Source organism: Leptodactylus fuscus, chromosome 1 (genome assembly GCF_031893055.1).
Source record: "Leptodactylus fuscus isolate aLepFus1 chromosome 1, aLepFus1.hap2, whole genome shotgun sequence".
Lineage (NCBI taxonomy): Eukaryota > Metazoa > Chordata > Amphibia > Anura > Leptodactylidae > Leptodactylus > Leptodactylus fuscus.
This window is the reverse complement of record NC_134265.1, coordinates 35,425,534-35,443,386: the sequence shown is the minus strand read 5'-3', so window position 1 is coordinate 35,443,386 and position 17,853 is coordinate 35,425,534. Positions and strand designations below refer to the sequence as shown.

Sequence of the window (17,853 nt, the reverse complement as noted above, 5' to 3'; positions counted from 1 at the left end):
ATGAGATTGTTGGGACTGGGGGGAAACATATGCATTTGGGTTAGCAACTGGCTCACTGATAGGAAACAGAGGGTACTTGTTAATGGTAAATATTCAGACGGGGCCACAGTCACCAGTGGGGTGCCGCAGGGGTCAGTATTAGGTCCTCTCTTGTTTAACATCTTTATTAATGACCTGGTAGAGGGTTTACAAAGCAGGGTGTCTATATTTGCAGATGATACTAAACTTTGTAGGGTAATCAATAATGAGGAGGATAGTAGAATATTGCAAGGGGATCTAAGGAAACTGGAAGCATGGGCGGAGACTTGGCAAATGAAGTTTAATGTTGACAAATGTAAAGTAATGCACTTTGGGCGACGTAATAAAATGTATGACTATGTACTAAATAGTAAATTACTGGGTAAGACTGTCAATGAAAAAGACTTAGGGATTTTGGTGGACAGCAAGCTTACCTTTAATGACCAGTGTCAGGCAGCTGCTGCCAAGGCAAATAAAATTATGGGATGCATCAAAAGAGGTCTAGATTCTCATGACAAGGACATAGTTATGCCTCTATACAAATCACTGGTACGGCCACACTTAGAATATTGTGCACAATTTTGGGCCCCGATATACAAGAAAGACATACGTGAACTTGAAAAAGTGCAAAGACGGGCAACCAAAATGATTAGGGGAATGGGTGGACTGGAGTACAACGATAGATTAACAAACTTGGGGTTATTCAGCTTAGAGAAAAGACGTCTACGGGGAGATCTAATAACAATGTACAAATACATGAAGGGACAATACAAAGAACTTTCTAAGGATCTTTTTACTCCTAGGCCAGTGACAGTGACAAGAGGACATCCACTACGTATGGAGGAGAGAAGGTTTCATCAGAAACATAGAAGGGGATTCTTCACAGTAAGAACAGCGAGGCTCTGGAAGTCTCTGCCCCAGGAAGTGGTGATGGCGGATTCACTGAACAAGTTCAAAGTGGGCCTGGATGCCTTTCTTGAAGAGAAAAATATAATGGGTTATGGTCTCTAGATTTTAAGGACACGTTGATCCAGGGTTTTATACTGACTGCCAGATTTGGAGTCGGGAAGGAATTTTTTCCTCTGAAATAGGGCAATTGGCATGAGCCTCATGGGGGTTTTTGCCTTCCCCTGGATCAACACTGTAGGGGATTGTAGGGCTATAGGTTGGACTTGATGGACTCATGTCTTTATCCAACTTCATCTACTATGTAACTATGAATGGCAGGTATGGAAAGCGGCGGGTTCAGGCCTGAAGCGGAGAACTTGCTGCATCACCATAACAGTTGAAACTCTAACGTTCCAACGGTGTGACTGAATGAGTGGACTGTCGCTCATCCACTAGAGGGAGACAAAGGCCACCTGGAATGCTTTGCTTACACTGTGGCAGCGGCGGCAGCAGCAGCAGCAGCGTGCCTCTCTGCCAGCAACCCGGTTGCGATAGTCTAACCATCTGAGTGTACTGCACAGGTACGCAGCATCGAGCAACAAACTAGCAAGCGAGAGGAAGCAAGGAACGAGCACTGTCTTTCAACCAGAGAAAATCAGGGGAAAGCGCGAACGCAGTCCCCCACTACCACAAATTATGCAGTCGAGTTTCCCGCATTTGGGGAAATCGCAGGGGTCAGCACACCCGGAGTGCAATGGATGAGCCTCACCCTGGGAGAACCACCTTCATGATCATGGTATCTCCCCTGCCAGGTAAGTATGAGTTATTCACCGACTGCTAGGCCAGCGCCCCTCCCCCGCAGCCCTGCCGCATTGGGGAGGCATTGGCCCTTGGCCAACAGAGGTCCGCATGGTGCAATGCCACACCGCATGCGTTTTCCTCGGTAGGCGGCCGTAGCACAGGCTGCGCTCCATTCCTCGCCCCGACACCCCGCTGCCTGCATTCAAATGTTCCCGGCTAGGCATTTCCAAGATGCAGTGCAGCAAGGGCATTAGCATAAAACGAAAGGGGAGGGGGCGAATGGGTGGCGGCTTCCAGAAACCGAGCTCCGGCTGGGCAGCAGAGTCAGGCACGAGGCAGCTGCGTGCCTTTGGTTTACTTAAGCCGGGATGGCTCATTAGAATTAGAAGAGAAGATGGCTAGACGGTTGGAGGAGTGTTTAAACTAGGTACTGGGGGGAGAGGGTAACATGTAGAGGGCAAGATAGTGTAGAAATGGAAAGAGGGCTAGATACTGAAACTGGGGGTGGAGCAGGGGGTCGGGTTAGAGCAGTCAGTAGGCAGTGGAAGAGTAGGGAAGATAAATCTATGAAATGTATGCATACGAATGCCCGAAGTCTTACTAACAAGATGGAGGAACTAGAAGTGATGATGTTGGAAGACAATTATGACATGGTGGGGGGTAAGTGAGACATGGCTGGACTCTAGCTATGACTGGGCTGTAAATAAACAAGGGTACAGTATGTTTAGAAAGGAGCGTACAAATAAGAAAGGGGGAGGGGTTTGCTTATACGTAAAAAACGGCCTTAAGCCAGTCCTGCGTGAGGACATCTGGGAGGAAAATGATTATGTGGAGTCCTTATGGGTGGAGATTACGGGAGGAACAAAAAATAATAAAATACTGATAGGGGTTTGTTATAAATCTCCAAATATAATGGAAGAAGCTGAAAATGTACTAATAAAACAAATAGATGAGGCCGCAAAGCAGAATAAAGTCATTATTATGGGGGATTTCAACTACCCAGATATCAACTGGGAGGCAGAAACCTGCAGATCCAACAAAGGGAGCAGGTTCTTGTCAGTAATAAAAGACAATTACCTATCGCAACTAGTGCAGGACCCAACAAGAGGCCAGGCCCTTTTAGACCTAATTTTAACAAATGAACCTGACACACTATCAAAAGTGGAGGTTGGGGGACATCTGGGTAATAGTGACCATAACAGAATAAGTTTTCTTGTACACATTAAGAAGACGTTCATTAGAGGGGGTACAAAAACACTAAACTTCAGGAAGGCAAATTTTAACCAGCTGAGAGAGGAGCCTAGCAGCATAAACTGGGACAATGTCCTCAACGTGACGGGAACACAAACTAAATGGGACATCTTCAAAAATATACTAAATAAGAGCACTAGAAAACACATACCCTATGGGAATAAGCGGGCTAGAAATCATAGAAAACCAATATGGCTAACTAAAACAGTACAGAATGCAATGAGGGATAAAAAGGAAGCATTTAAAGTACTAAAACAAGAGAGTAGCGACACAGCATTAAAAAACTATAACAGAGAAAAATAAATTGTGCAAAAAACAAATAAAGGAGGCGAAGATTGAGGCTGAGAGAAAAATTGCCAAGGAAAGTAAAAGTAATCCAAAATTATTCTTCAATTACATAAATAATAAGAGAATAAAAACTGACAATGTCGGCACTCTCAAAAATAATCTGGGTGTAATGGTGGAGGAGGATGAGGAAAGAGCACAAGTATTAAATGCCTTCTTCTCTACAGTGTTTACACAAGAATATCCATTGGCCGGCAACATGATTAGGGGTAATGTTAACTCTCAATTAAATGTCACCTGCTTAACCCAGGAAGAAGTGCAGCGCCGCCTGCAAAACACTAAAATAGAGAAATCGCCTGGTCCAGATGGTATACACCCCCGAGTTCTGAGGGAATTAAGCATGGTCATAGATAGACCCTTGTATCTAATATTTAAGGATTCAGTAATGACTGGGTCTGTTCCACAGGATTGGCGAATAGCAAATGTGGTGCCAATTTTCAAAAAGGGGTGTAAAAGGGAACCTGGAAACTATAGGCCAGTAAGTTTAACTTCTGTGGTGGGAAAGATATTTGAGGGCTTTCTAAGAGATGCTATCCTGGGGTATCTCAATGTAAATAATCTTATAACACCCAATCAGCATGGGTTTATGAGGAATCGGTCCTGTCAGACTAATCTGATCAGCTTCTATGAGGAGGTCAGTTCAAGACTGGACATGGCTAATGCAGTAGACGTGGTGTACCTGGACTTTTCAAAGGCTTTTGATACTGTTCCAGATAAACGGTTGGGATGCAAAATGAGATTGTTGGGACTGGGGGGAAACATATGCATTTGGGTTAGCAACTGGCTCACTGATAGGAAACAGAGGGTACTTGTTAATGGTAAATATTCAGACGGGGCCACAGTCACCAGTGGGGTGCCGCAGGGGTCAGTATTAGGTCCTCTCTTGTTTAACATCTTTATTAATGACCTGGTAGAGGGTTTACAAAGCAGGGTGTCTATATTTGCAGATGATACTAAACTTTGTAGGGTAATCAATAATGAGGAGGATAGTAGAATATTACAAGGGGATCTAAGGAAACTGGAAGCATGGGCGGAGACTTGGCAAATGAAGTTTAATGTTGACAAATGTAAAGTAATGCACTTTGGGCGACGTAATAAAATGTATGACTATGTACTAAATAGTAAATTACTGGGTAAGACTGTCAATGAAAAAGACTTAGGGATTTTGGTGGACAGCAAGCTTACCTTTAATGACCAGTGTCAGGCAGCTGCTGCCAAGGCAAATAAAATTATGGGATGCATCAAAAGAGGTCTAGATTCTCATGACAAGGACATAGTTATGCCTCTATACAAATCACTGGTACGGCCACACTTAGAATATTGTGCACAATTTTGGGCCCCGATATACAAGAAAGACATACGTGAACTTGAAAAAGTGCAAAGACGGGCAACCAAAATGATTAGGGGAATGGGTGGACTGGAGTACAACGATAGATTAACAAACTTGGGGTTATTCAGCTTAGAGAAAAGACGTCTACGGGGAGATCTAATAACAATGTACAAATACATGAAGGGACAATACAAAGAACTTTCTAAGGATCTTTTTACTCCTAGGCCAGTGACAGTGACAAGAGGACATCCACTACGTATGGAGGAGAGAAGGTTTCACCAGAAACATAGAAGGGGATTCTTCACAGTAAGAACAGCGAGGCTCTGGAAGTCTCTGCCCCAGGAAGTGGTGATGGCGGATTCACTGAACAAGTTCAAAGTGGGCCTGGATGCCTTTCTTGAAGAGAAAAATATAATGGGTTATGGTCTCTAGATTTTAAGGACACGTTGATCCAGGGTTTTATACTGACTGCCAGATTTGGAGTCGGGAAGGAATTTTTTCCTCTGAAATAGGGCAATTGGCATGAGCCTCATGGGGGTTTTTGCCTTCCCCTGGATCAACACTGTAGGGGATTGTATGGCTATAGGTTGGACTTGATGGACTCATGTCTTTATCCAACTTCATCTACTATGTAACTATGAATGGCAGGTATGGAAAGCGGCGGGTTCAGGCCTGAAGCGGAGAACTTGCTGCATCACCATAACAGTTGAAACTCTAACGTTCCAACGGTGTGACTGAATGAGTGGACTGTCGCTCATCCACTAGAGGGAGACAAAGGCCACCTGGAATGCTTTGCTTACACTGTGGCAGCGGCGGCAGCAGCAGCAGCAGCGTGCCTCTCTGCCAGCAACCCGGTTGCGATAGTCTAACCATCTGAGTGTACTGCACAGGTACGCAGCGTCGAGCAACAAACTAGCAAGCGAGAGGAAGCAAGGAACGAGCACTGTCTTTCAACCAGAGAAAATCAGGGGAAAGCGCGAACGCAGTCCCCCACTACCACAAATTATGCAGTCGAGTTTCCCGCATTTGGGGAAATCGCAGGGGTCAGCACACCCGGAGTGCAATGGATGAGCCTCACCCTGGGAGAACCACCTTCATGATCATGGTATCTCCCCTGCCAGGTAAGTATGAGTTATTCACCGACTGCTAGGCCAGCGCCCCTCCCCCGCAGCCCTGCCGCATTGGGGAGGCATTGGCCCTTGGCCAACAGAGGTCCGCATGGTGCAATGCCACACCGCATGCGTTTTCCTCGGTAGGCGGCCGTAGCACAGGCTGCGCTCCATTCCTCGCCCCGACACCCCGCTGCCTGCATTCAAATGTTCCCGGCTAGGCATTTCCAAGATGCAGTGCAGCAAGGGCATTAGCATAAAACGAAAGGGGAGGGGGCGAATGGGTGGCGGCTTCCAGAAACCGAGCTCCGGCTGGGCAGCAGAGTCAGGCACGAGGCAGCTGCGTGCCTTTGGTTTACTTAAGCCGGGATGGCTCATTAGAATTAGAAGAGAAGATGGCTAGACGGTTGGAGGAGTGTTTAAACTAGGTACTGGGGGGAGAGGGTAACATGTAGAGGGCAAGATAGTGTAGAAATGGAAAGAGGGCTAGATACTGAAACTGGGGGTGGAGCAGGGGGTCGGGTTAGAGCAGTCAGTAGGCAGTGGAAGAGTAGGGAAGATAAATCTATGAAATGTATGCATACGAATGCCCGAAGTCTTACTAACAAGATGGAGGAACTAGAAGTGATGATGTTGGAAGACAATTATGACATGGTGGGGGGTAAGTGAGACATGGCTGGACTCTAGCTATGACTGGGCTGTAAATAAACAAGGGTACAGTATGTTTAGAAAGGAGCGTACAAATAAGAAAGGGGGAGGGGTTTGCTTATACGTAAAAAACGGCCTTAAGCCAGTCCTGCGTGAGGACATCTGGGAGGAAAATGATTATGTGGAGTCCTTATGGGTGGAGATTACGGGAGGAACAAAAAATAATAAAATACTGATAGGGGTTTGTTATAAATCTCCAAATATAATGGAAGAAGCTGAAAATGTACTAATAAAACAAATAGATGAGGCCGCAAAGCAGAATAAAGTCATTATTATGGGGGATTTCAACTACCCAGATATCAACTGGGAGGCAGAAACCTGCAGATCCAACAAAGGGAGCAGGTTCTTGTCAGTAATAAAAGACAATTACCTATCGCAACTAGTGCAGGACCCAACAAGAGGCCAGGCCCTTTTAGACCTAATTTTAACAAATGAACCTGACACACTATCAAAAGTGGAGGTTGGGGGACATCTGGGTAATAGTGACCATAACAGAATAAGTTTTCTTGTACACATTAAGAAGACGTTCATTAGAGGGGGTACAAAAACACTAAACTTCAGGAAGGCAAATTTTAACCAGCTGAGAGAGGAGCCTAGCAGCATAAACTGGGACAATGTCCTCAACGTGACGGGAACACAAACTAAATGGGACATCTTCAAAAATATACTAAATAAGAGCACTAGAAAACACATACCCTATGGGAATAAGCGGGCTAGAAATCATAGAAAACCAATATGGCTAACTAAAACAGTACAGAATGCAATGAGGGATAAAAAGGAAGCATTTAAAGTACTAAAACAAGAGAGTAGCGACACAGCATTAAAAAACTATAACAGAGAAAAATAAATTGTGCAAAAAACAAATAAAGGAGGCGAAGATTGAGGCTGAGAGAAAAATTGCCAAGGAAAGTAAAAGTAATCCAAAATTATTCTTCAATTACATAAATAATAAGAGAATAAAAACTGACAATGTCGGCACTCTCAAAAATAATCTGGGTGTAATGGTGGAGGAGGATGAGGAAAGAGCACAAGTATTAAATGCCTTCTTCTCTACAGTGTTTACACAAGAATATCCATTGGCCGGCAACATGATTAGGGGTAATGTTAACTCTCAATTAAATGTCACCTGCTTAACCCAGGAAGAAGTGCAGCGCCGCCTGCAAAACACTAAAATAGAGAAATCGCCCGGTCCAGATGGTATACACCCCCGAGTTCTGAGGGAATTAAGCATGGTCATAGATAGACCCTTGTATCTAATATTTAAGGATTCAGTAATGACTGGGTCTGTTCCACAGGATTGGCGAATAGCAAATGTGGTGCCAATTTTCAAAAAGGGGTGTAAAAGGGAACCTGGAAACTATAGGCCAGTAAGTTTAACTTCTGTGGTGGGAAAGATATTTGAGGGCTTTCTAAGAGATGCTATCCTGGGGTATCTCAATGTAAATAATCTTATAACACCCAATCAGCATGGGTTTATGAGGAATCGGTCCTGTCAGACTAATCTGATCAGCTTCTATGAGGAGGTCAGTTCAAGACTGGACATGGCTAATGCAGTAGACGTGGTGTACCTGGACTTTTCAAAGGCTTTTGATACTGTTCCAGATAAACGGTTGGGATGCAAAATGAGATTGTTGGGACTGGGGGGGAAACATATGCATTTGGGTTAGCAACTGGCTCACTGATAGGAAACAGAGGGTACTTGTTAATGGTAAATATTCAGACGGGGCCACAGTCACCAGTGGGGTGCCGCAGGGGTCAGTATTAGGTCCTCTCTTGTTTAACATCTTTATTAATGACCTGGTAGAGGGTTTACAAAGCAGGGTGTCTATATTTGCAGATGATACTAAACTTTGTAGGGTAATCAATAATGAGGAGGATAGTAGAATATTACAAGGGGATCTAAGGAAACTGGAAGCATGGGCGGAGACTTGGCAAATGAAGTTTAATGTTGACAAATGTAAAGTAATGCACTTTGGGCGACGTAATAAAATGTATGACTATGTACTAAATAGTAAATTACTGGGTAAGACTGTCAATGAAAAAGACTTAGGGATTTTGGTGGACAGCAAGCTTACCTTTAATGACCAGTGTCAGGCAGCTGCTGCCAAGGCAAATAACATTATGGGATGCATCAAAAGAGGTCTAGATTCTCATGACAAGGACATAGTTATGCCTCTATACAAATCACTGGTACGGCCACACTTAGAATATTGTGCACAATTTTGGGCCCCGATATACAAGAAAGACATACGTGAACTTGAAAAAGTGCAAAGACGGGCAACCAAAATGATTAGGGGAATGGGTGGACTGGAGTACAACGATAGATTAACAAACTTGGGGTTATTCAGCTTAGAGAAAAGACGTCTACGGGGAGATCTAATAACAATGTACAAATACATGAAGGGACAATACAAAGAACTTTCTAAGGATCTTTTTACTCCTAGGCCAGTGACAGTGACAAGAGGACATCCACTACGTATGGAGGAGAGAAGGTTTCACCAGAAACATAGAAGGGGATTCTTCACAGTAAGAACAGCGAGGCTCTGGAAGTCTCTGCCCCAGGAAGTGGTGATGGCGGATTCACTGAACAAGTTCAAAGTGGGCCTGGATGCCTTTCTTGAAGAGAAAAATATAATGGGTTATGGTCTCTAGATTTTAAGGACACGTTGATCCAGGGTTTTATACTGACTGCCAGATTTGGAGTCGGGAAGGAATTTTTTCCTCTGAAATAGGGCAATTGGCATGAGCCTCATGGGGGTTTTTGCCTTCCCCTGGATCAACACTGTAGGGGATTGTAGGGCTATAGGTTGGACTTGATGGACTCATGTCTTTATCCAACTTCATCTACTATGTAACTATGAATGGCAGGTATGGAAAGCGGCGGGTTCAGGCCTGAAGCGGAGAACTTGCTGCATCACCATAACAGTTGAAACTCTAACGTTCCAACGGTGTGACTGAATGAGTGGACTGTCGCTCATCCACTAGAGGGAGACAAAGGCCACCTGGAATGCTTTGCTTACACTGTGGCAGCGGCGGCAGCGTGCCTCTCTGCCAGCAACCCAGTTGCGATAGTCTAACCATCTGAGTGTACTGCACAGGTACGCAGCATCGAGCAACAAACTAGCAAGCGAGAGGAAGCAAGGAACGAGCACTGTCTTTCAACCAGAGAAAATCAGGGGAAAGCGCGAACGCAGTCCCCCACTACCACAAATTATGCAGTCGAGTTTCCCGCATTTGGGGAAATCGCAGGGGTCAGCACACCCAGAGTGCAATGGATGAGCCTCACCCTGGGAGAACCACCTTCATGATCATGGTATCTCCCCTGCCAGGTAAGTATGAGTTATTCACCGACTGCTAGGCCAGCGCCCCTCCCCCGCAGCCCTGCCGCATTGGGGAGGCATTGGCCCTTGGCCAACAGAGGTCCGCATGGTGCAATGCCACACCGCATGCGTTTTCCTCGGTAGGCGGCCGTAGCACAGGCTGCGCTCCATTCCTCGCCCCGACACCCCGCTGCCTGCATTCAAATGTTCCCGGCTAGGCATTTCCAAGATGCAGTGCAGCAAGGGCATTAGCATAAAACGAAAGGGGAGGGGGCGAATGGGTGGCGGCTTCCAGAAACCGAGCTCCGGCTGGGCAGCAGAGTCAGGCACGAGGCAGCTGCGTGCCTTTGGTTTACTTAAGCCGGGATGGCTCATTAGAATTAGAAGAGAAGATGGCTAGACGGTTGGAGGAGTGTTTAAACTAGGTACTGGGGGGAGAGGGTAACATGTAGAGGGCAAGATAGTGTAGAAATGGAAAGAGGGCTAGATACTGAAACTGGGGGTGGAGCAGGGGGTCGGGTTAGAGCAGTCAGTAGGCAGTGGAAGAGTAGGGAAGATAAATCTATGAAATGTATGCATACGAATGCCCGAAGTCTTACTAACAAGATGGAGGAACTAGAAGTGATGATGTTGGAAGACAATTATGACATGGTGGGGGGTAAGTGAGACATGGCTGGACTCTAGCTATGACTGGGCTGTAAATAAACAAGGGTACAGTATGTTTAGAAAGGAGCGTACAAATAAGAAAGGGGGAGGGGTTTGCTTATACGTAAAAAACGGCCTTAAGCCAGTCCTGCGTGAGGACATCTGGGAGGAAAATGATTATGTGGAGTCCTTATGGGTGGAGATTACGGGAGGAACAAAAAATAATAAAATACTGATAGGGGTTTGTTATAAATCTCCAAATATAATGGAAGAAGCTGAAAATGTACTAATAAAACAAATAGATGAGGCCGCAAAGCAGAATAAAGTCATTATTATGGGGGATTTCAACTACCCAGATATCAACTGGGAGGCAGAAACCTGCAGATCCAACAAAGGGAGCAGGTTCTTGTCAGTAATAAAAGACAATTACCTATCGCAACTAGTGCAGGACCCAACAAGAGGCCAGGCCCTTTTAGACCTAATTTTAACAAATGAACCTGACACACTATCAAAAGTGGAGGTTGGGGGACATCTGGGTAATAGTGACCATAACAGAATAAGTTTTCTTGTACACATTAAGAAGACGTTCATTAGAGGGGGTACAAAAACACTAAACTTCAGGAAGGCAAATTTTAACCAGCTGAGAGAGGAGCCTAGCAGCATAAACTGGGACAATGTCCTCAACGTGACGGGAACACAAACTAAATGGGACATCTTCAAAAATATACTAAATAAGAGCACTAGAAAACACATACCCTATGGGAATAAGCGGGCTAGAAATCATAGAAAACCAATATGGCTAACTAAAACAGTACAGAATGCAATGAGGGATAAAAAGGAAGCATTTAAAGTACTAAAACAAGAGAGTAGCGACACAGCATTAAAAAACTATAACAGAGAAAAATAAATTGTGCAAAAAACAAATAAAGGAGGCGAAGATTGAGGCTGAGAGAAAAATTGCCAAGGAAAGTAAAAGTAATCCAAAATTATTCTTCAATTACATAAATAATAAGAGAATAAAAACTGACAATGTCGGCACTCTCAAAAATAATCTGGGTGTAATGGTGGAGGAGGATGAGGAAAGAGCACAAGTATTAAATGCCTTCTTCTCTACAGTGTTTACACAAGAATATCCATTGGCCGGCAACATGATTAGGGGTAATGTTAACTCTCAATTAAATGTCACCTGCTTAACCCAGGAAGAAGTGCAGCGCCGCCTGCAAAACACTAAAATAGAGAAATCGCCCGGTCCAGATGGTATACACCCCCGAGTTCTGAGGGAATTAAGCATGGTCATAGATAGACCCTTGTATCTAATATTTAAGGATTCAGTAATGACTGGGTCTGTTCCACAGGATTGGCGAATAGCAAATGTGGTGCCAATTTTCAAAAAGGGGTGTAAAAGGGAACCTGGAAACTATAGGCCAGTAAGTTTAACTTCTGTGGTGGGAAAGATATTTGAGGGCTTTCTAAGAGATGCTATCCTGGGGTATCTCAATGTAAATAATCTTATAACACCCAATCAGCATGGGTTTATGAGGAATCGGTCCTGTCAGACTAATCTGATCAGCTTCTATGAGGAGGTCAGTTCAAGACTGGACATGGCTAATGCAGTAGACGTGGTGTACCTGGACTTTTCAAAGGCTTTTGATACTGTTCCAGATAAACGGTTGGGATGCAAAATGAGATTGTTGGGACTGGGGGGAAACATATGCATTTGGGTTAGCAACTGGCTCACTGATAGGAAACAGAGGGTACTTGTTAATGGTAAATATTCAGACGGGGCCACAGTCACCAGTGGGGTGCCGCAGGGGTCAGTATTAGGTCCTCTCTTGTTTAACATCTTTATTAATGACCTGGTAGAGGGTTTACAAAGCAGGGTGTCTATATTTGCAGATGATACTAAACTTTGTAGGGTAATCAATAATGAGGAGGATAGTAGAATATTACAAGGGGATCTAAGGAAACTGGAAGCATGGGCAGAGACTTGGCAAATGAAGTTTAATGTTGACAAATGTAAAGTAATGCACTTTGGGCGACGTAATAAAATGTATGACTATGTACTAAATAGTAAATTACTGGGTAAGACTGTCAATGAAAAAGACTTAGGGATTTTGGTGGACAGCAAGCTTACCTTTAATGACCAGTGTCAGGCAGCTGCTGCCAAGGCAAATAAAATTATGGGATGCATCAAAAGAGGTCTAGATTCTCATGACAAGGACATAGTTATGCCTCTATACAAATCACTGGTACGGCCACACTTAGAATATTGTGCACAATTTTGGGCCCCGATATACAAGAAAGACATACGTGAACTTGAAAAAGTGCAAAGACGGGCAACCAAAATGATTAGGGGAATGGGTGGACTGGAGTACAACGATAGATTAACAAACTTGGGGTTATTCAGCTTAGAGAAAAGACGTCTACGGGGAGATCTAATAACAATGTACAAATACATGAAGGGACAATACAAAGAACTTTCTAAGGATCTTTTTACTCCTAGGCCAGTGACAGTGACAAGAGGACATCCACTACGTATGGAGGAGAGAAGGTTTCATCAGAAACATAGAAGGGGATTCTTCACAGTAAGAACAGCGAGGCTCTGGAAGTCTCTGCCCCAGGAAGTGGTGATGGCGGATTCACTGAACAAGTTCAAAGTGGGCCTGGATGCCTTTCTTGAAGAGAAAAATATAATGGGTTATGGTCTCTAGATTTTAAGGACACGTTGATCCAGGGTTTTATACTGACTGCCAGATTTGGAGTCGGGAAGGAATTTTTTCCTCTGAAATAGGGCAATTGGCATGAGCCTCATGGGGGTTTTTGCCTTCCCCTGGATCAACACTGTAGGGGATTGTAGGGCTATAGGTTGGACTTGATGGACTCATGTCTTTATCCAACTTCATCTACTATGTAACTATGAATGGCAGGTATGGAAAGCGGCGGGTTCAGGCCTGAAGCGGAGAACTTGCTGCATCACCATAACAGTTGAAACTCTAACGTTCCAACGGTGTGACTGAATGAGTGGACTGTCGCTCATCCACTAGAGGGAGACAAAGGCCACCTGGAATGCTTTGCTTACACTGTGGCAGCGGCGGCAGCAGCAGCGTGCCTCTCTGCCAGCAACCCGGTTGCGATAGTCTAACCATCTGAGCGTACTGCACAGGTACGCAGCATCGAGCAACAAACTAGCAAGCGAGAGGAAGCAAGGAACGAGCACTGTCTTTCAACCAGAGAAAATCAGGGGAAAGCGCGAACGCAGTCCCCCACTACCACAAATTATGCAGTCGAGTTTCCCACATTTGGGGAAATCGCAGGGGTCAGCACACCCGGAGTGCAATGGATGAGCCTCACCCTGGGAGAACCACCTTCATGATCATGGTATCTCCCCTGCCAGGTAAGTATGAGTTATTCACCGACTGCTAGGCCAGCGCCCCTCCCCCGCAGCCCTGCCGCATTGGGGAGGCATTGGCCCTTGGCCAACAGAGGTCCGCATGGTGCAATGCCACACCGCATGCGTTTTCCTCGGTAGGCGGCCGTAGCACAGGCTGCGCTCCATTCCTCGCCCCGACACCCCGCTGCCTGCATTCAAATGTTCCCGGCTAGGCATTTCCAAGATGCATTGCAGCAAGGGCATTAGCATAAAACGAAAGGGGAGGGGGCGAATGGGTGGCGGCTTCCAGAAACCGAGCTCCGGCTGGGCAGCAGAGTCAGGCACGAGGCAGCTGCGTGCCTTTGGTTTACTTAAGCCGGGATGGCTCATTAGAATTAGAAGAGAAGATGGCTAGACGGTTGGAGGAGTGTTTAAACTAGGTACTGGGGGGAGAGGGTAACATGTAGAGGGCAAGATAGTGTAGAAATGGAAAGAGGGCTAGATACTGAAACTGGGGGTGGAGCAGGGGGTCGGGTTAGAGCAGTCAGTAGGCAGTGGAAGAGTAGGGAAGATAAATCTATGAAATGTATGCATACGAATGCCCGAAGTCTTACTAACAAGATGGAGGAACTAGAAGTGATGATGTTGGAAGACAATTATGACATGGTGGGGGGTAAGTGAGACATGGCTGGACTCTAGCTATGACTGGGCTGTAAATAAACAAGGGTACAGTATGTTTAGAAAGGAGCGTACAAATAAGAAAGGGGGAGGGGTTTGCTTATACGTAAAAAACGGCCTTAAGCCAGTCCTGCGTGAGGACATCTGGGAGGAAAATGATTATGTGGAGTCCTTATGGGTGGAGATTACGGGAGGAACAAAAAATAATAAAATACTGATAGGGGTTTGTTATAAATCTCCAAATATAATGGAAGAAGCTGAAAATGTACTAATAAAACAAATAGATGAGGCCGCAAAGCAGAATAAAGTCATTATTATGGGGGATTTCAACTACCCAGATATCAACTGGGAGGCAGAAACCTGCAGATCCAACAAAGGGAGCAGGTTCTTGTCAGTAATAAAAGACAATTACCTATCGCAACTAGTGCAGGACCCAACAAGAGGCCAGGCCCTTTTAGACCTAATTTTAACAAATGAACCTGACACACTATCAAAAGTGGAGGTTGGGGGACATCTGGGTAATAGTGACCATAACAGAATAAGTTTTCTTGTACACATTAAGAAGACGTTCATTAGAGGGGGTACAAAAACACTAAACTTCAGGAAGGCAAATTTTAACCAGCTGAGAGAGGAGCCTAGCAGCATAAACTGGGACAATGTCCTCAACGTGACGGGAACACAAACTAAATGGGACATCTTCAAAAATATACTAAATAAGAGCACTAGAAAACACATACCCTATGGGAATAAGCGGGCTAGAAATCATAGAAAACCAATATGGCTAACTAAAACAGTACAGAATGCAATGAGGGATAAAAAGGAAGCATTTAAAGTACTAAAACAAGAGAGTAGCGACACAGCATTAAAAACCTATAACAGAGAAAAATAAATTGTGCAAAAAACAAATAAAGGAGGCGAAGATTGAGGCTGAGAGAAAAATTGCCAAGGAAAGTAAAAGTAATCCAAAATTATTCTTCAATTACATAAATAATAAGAGAATAAAAACTGACAATGTCGGCACTCTCAAAAATAATCTGGGTGTAATGGTGGAGGAGGATGAGGAAAGAGCACAAGTATTAAATGCCTTCTTCTCTACAGTGTTTACACAAGAATATCCATTGGCCGGCAACATGATTAGGGGTAATGTTAACTCTCAATTAAATGTCACCTGCTTAACCCAGGAAGAAGTGCAGCGCCGCCTGCAAAACACTAAAATAGAGAAATCGCCTGGTCCAGATGGTATACACCCCCGAGTTCTGAGGGAATTAAGCATGGTCATAGATAGACCCTTGTATCTAATATTTAAGGATTCAGTAATGACTGGGTCTGTTCCACAGGATTGGCGAATAGCAAATGTGGTGCCAATTTTCAAAAAGGGGTGTAAAAGGGAACCTGGAAACTATAGGCCAGTAAGTTTAACTTCTGTGGTGGGAAAGATATTTGAGGGCTTTCTAAGAGATGCTATCCTGGGGTATCTCAATGTAAATAATCTTATAACACCCAATCAGCATGGGTTTATGAGGAATCGGTCCTGTCAGACTAATCTGATCAGCTTCTATGAGGAGGTCAGTTCAAGACTGGACATGGCTAATGCAGTAGACGTGGTGTACCTGGACTTTTCAAAGGCTTTTGATACTGTTCCAGATAAACGGTTGGGATGCAAAATGAGATTGTTGGGACTGGGGGGAAACATATGCATTTGGGTTAGCAACTGGCTCACTGATAGGAAACAGAGGGTACTTGTTAATGGTAAATATTCAGACGGGGCCACAGTCACCAGTGGGGTGCCGCAGGGGTCAGTATTAGGTCCTCTCTTGTTTAACATCTTTATTAATGACCTGGTAGAGGGTTTACAAAGCAGGGTGTCTATATTTGCAGATGATACTAAACTTTGTAGGGTAATCAATAATGAGGAGGATAGTAGAATATTACAAGGGGATCTAAGGAAACTGGAAGCATGGGCGGAGACTTGGCAAATGAAGTTTAATGTTGACAAATGTAAAGTAATGCACTTTGGGCGACGTAATAAAATGTATGACTATGTACTAAATAGTAAATTACTGGGTAAGACTGTCAATGAAAAAGACTTAGGGATTTTGGTGGACAGCAAGCTTACCTTTAATGACCAGTGTCAGGCAGCTGCTGCCAAGGCAAATAAAATTATGGGATGCATCAAAAGAGGTCTAGATTCTCATGACAAGGACATAGTTATGCCTCTATACAAATCACTGGTACGGCCACACTTAGAATATTGTGCACAATTTTGGGCCCCGATATACAAGAAAGACATACGTGAACTTGAAAAAGTGCAAAGACGGGCAACCAAAATGATTAGGGGAATGGGTGGACTGGAGTACAACGATAGATTAACAAACTTGGGGTTATTCAGCTTAGAGAAAAGACGTCTACGGGGAGATCTAATAACAATGTACAAATACATGAAGGGACAATACAAAGAACTTTCTAAGGATCTTTTTACTCCTAGGCCAGTGACAGTGACAAGAGGACATCCACTACGTATGGAGGAGAGAAGGTTTCACCAGAAACATAGAAGGGGATTCTTCACAGTAAGAACAGCGAGGCTCTGGAAGTCTCTGCCCCAGGAAGTGGTGATGGCGGATTCACTGAACAAGTTCAAAGTGGGCCTGGATGCCTTTCTTGAAGAGAAAAATATAATGGGTTATGGTCTCTAGATTTTAAGGACACGTTGATCCAGGGTTTTATACTGACTGCCAGATTTGGAGTCGGGAAGGAATTTTTTCCTCTGAAATAGGGCAATTGGCATGAGCCTCATGGGGGTTTTTGCCTTCCCCTGGATCAACACTGTAGGGGATTGTATGGCTATAGGTTGGACTTGATGGACTCATGTCTTTATCCAACTTCATCTACTATGTAACTATGAATGGCAGGTATGGAAAGCGGCGGGTTCAGGCCTGAAGCGGAGAACTTGCTGCATCACCATAACAGTTGAAACTCTAACGTTCCAACGGTGTGACTGAATGAGTGGACTGTCGCTCATCCACTAGAGGGAGACAAAGGCCACCTGGAATGCTTTGCTTACACTGTGGCAGCGGCGGCAGCAGCAGCAGCAGCGTGCCTCTCTGCCAGCAACCCGGTTGCGATAGTCTAACCATCTGAGTGTACTGCACAGGTACGCAGCGTCGAGCAACAAACTAGCAAGCGAGAGGAAGCAAGGAACGAGCACTGTCTTTCAACCAGAGAAAATCAGGGGAAAGCGCGAACGCAGTCCCCCACTACCACAAATTATGCAGTCGAGTTTCCCGCATTTGGGGAAATCGCAGGGGTCAGCACACCCGGAGTGCAATGGATGAGCCTCACCCTGGGAGAACCACCTTCATGATCATGGTATCTCCCCTGCCAGGTAAGTAT

At 44.7% G+C, this 17,853-nt stretch overlaps 5 non-coding genes across 5 annotated transcripts; all 5 read right to left on the bottom strand.

The window, feature by feature from the left end:
• Nucleotides 1-1,562: 1,562 nt before the first annotated feature.
• On the bottom strand, nt 1,563-1,726 carry LOC142190660 (U1 spliceosomal RNA). Its single transcript, XR_012714344.1, has one exon. It is a non-coding gene; the product is annotated as a U1 spliceosomal RNA (small nuclear RNA).
• A 3,872-nt stretch (nt 1,727-5,598) lies between these two features.
• Nucleotides 5,599-5,762, bottom strand: LOC142190659 (U1 spliceosomal RNA). Its single transcript, XR_012714343.1, has one exon. It is a non-coding gene; the product is annotated as a U1 spliceosomal RNA (small nuclear RNA).
• Nucleotides 5,763-9,623: 3,861 nt separating this feature from the next.
• LOC142190704 (U1 spliceosomal RNA) lies at nt 9,624-9,787 on the bottom strand. Its single transcript, XR_012714385.1, has one exon. It is a non-coding gene; the product is annotated as a U1 spliceosomal RNA (small nuclear RNA).
• Nucleotides 9,788-13,653: 3,866 nt separating this feature from the next.
• LOC142190608 (U1 spliceosomal RNA) lies at nt 13,654-13,817 on the bottom strand. The gene has a single exon (XR_012714294.1). It is a non-coding gene; the product is annotated as a U1 spliceosomal RNA (small nuclear RNA).
• A 3,872-nt stretch (nt 13,818-17,689) lies between these two features.
• Nucleotides 17,690-17,853, bottom strand: LOC142190658 (U1 spliceosomal RNA). The gene has a single exon (XR_012714342.1). It is a non-coding gene; the product is annotated as a U1 spliceosomal RNA (small nuclear RNA).